Below are 1,707 nucleotides of genomic sequence, written 5' to 3'. Positions count from 1 at the left end.
ATGAGCCGAGTGATCCCCTGCCTAGGGTTTTGTTTCTCTTTGTGTTTGCCACCTTCTTTATATTGTGTCTGCCCCTGAATAACATGATGCGCTGACCACCGCGGACAGACATACCTAGCACGACTTTGTAAGGACCACCGATGGATACCGTCCCTTGTTGTTAGTTGATTGGAAACACTTTGAGTCCTTGGCGTGTTTCATGTGTTATTTCTTGCTCCATCTTGCTTGAACCAATGTCTTATTAGCGTGTTTTGATATGCTGGCCATTGAGACAGCGCATCTACAAGCTCCACTCGTGAGTGGTGCCCTTCCGTCAAAATTCCATTTGTTGCACCGAACAGTCCACACAGTGTAGCTGCAAACATGGGCCATGATCATCACATGATGAAATATCACCCACTGGCATGTTACCTGACTTGGTGCGGGTAACGCTACGTGAACTATAGATGTGCGCGTCAGTTTTGAGCCGACGATGCATTTGCTACTTTAAGCGGGTGATCGGTAATGATCCTTCCGCAGGTTCACCTACGGAAACCTTGTTACGACTTTTACTTCCTCTAAATCATCAAGTTCGGTCAACTTCGGCCGTGCCAACTGCAGCTCACGAAGGAACGCGGAAGGTATGCCTCCAGAGACCTCACTAAATAATCCATCGGTAGTAGCGACGGGCGGTGTGTACAAAGGGCAGGGACGTAATCAGCGCTAGCTAATGACTAGCACTTACTAGAAAATTCCAGGTTCATGGGGACCGTTGCAGTCCCCAATCCCAACTAAATGAGCATTTGGGTGATTTCCGTTTCCTCTCGGAATGGGGGCGCCAATGGCGAGAACACGCTGCTGCCCACATTGTAGCACGCGTGCAGCCCAGAACATCTAAGGGCATCACGGACCTGTTATCGCTCAATCTCACCTTGCTAAACACAAGTTGTCCCGCTAAGCAGGGCAAACTAGTGCGACGACCGCCCGTGAAGGCGCCGCCGCCCCGTAACGTCAGGTGTGCCCGGAGGCACACTGCTGACAGCGTTCTAGTTAGCTTGTTTGAGTCGCGTTCGTTATCGGAATTAACCAGACAAATCATTCCACGAACTAAGAACGGCCATGCACCACTACCCTTAAGTTTGAGAAAGAGCTCTTAATCTGTCTTACCTCGATAAGTTCGGACCTGGTAAATTTTCCCAGTGTTGAGTCAAATTAAGCCGCAAGCTCCACTTCGGTGGTGCCCTTCCGTCAATTCCTTTAAGTTTCAAACTTTGCAACCATACTTCCCCCGGAACCCGATTTTGGTTTCCCGGAAGCTACTGAGAGCACCGAATGTAATAGAGTCTCCCAATTGCTAATTGGCATCGTTTACGGTTAGAACTAGGGCGGTATCTAATCGCCTTCGATCCTCTAACTTTCGTTCTTGATTAATGAAAGCATCCATGGCAAACGCTTTCGCTTCAGTTGGTCCTACGACGGTCTACGAATTTCACCTCTCGCGCCGTAATACCAATGCCCCCAACTACTTCTGTTAATCATTACCTCTGGGTCTATACAAAACCAACCAAAAGACTCAGACCGAGGTCATGTTCCATTATTCCATGCAAGATTATTCTCGGCCAACGCCGGCCCCGGAGGGTATGGACGTTTTTGTACTAGCCTGCTTGAAGCACTCTAATTTGTTCAAGGTAAATGGGAGTTGCCGCGGCACCATGCACCTGCGAAGCG

At 49.2% G+C, this 1,707-nt stretch overlaps 1 non-coding gene across 1 annotated transcript in view; it reads right to left on the bottom strand.

Moving 5' to 3' along the window:
* Positions 1-29, bottom strand: part of LOC126566624 (5.8S ribosomal RNA) — a 158-nt gene extending 129 nt beyond the window's left edge. Inside the window, exon 1 of the ribosomal RNA XR_007607466.1 lies at positions 1-29. This exon is cut by the window's left edge and continues 129 nt beyond it. This is a non-coding gene — a ribosomal RNA (5.8S ribosomal RNA).
* Positions 30-1,707: the final 1,678 nt, after the last annotated feature.

This window comes from Anopheles maculipalpis (assembly GCF_943734695.1).
Source record: "Anopheles maculipalpis chromosome X unlocalized genomic scaffold, idAnoMacuDA_375_x X_unloc_13, whole genome shotgun sequence".
NCBI lineage: Eukaryota > Metazoa > Arthropoda > Insecta > Diptera > Culicidae > Anopheles > Anopheles maculipalpis.
The sequence above is the reverse complement of the archived record's forward strand: the minus strand, read 5'-3'. Positions and strand labels throughout refer to the sequence as shown.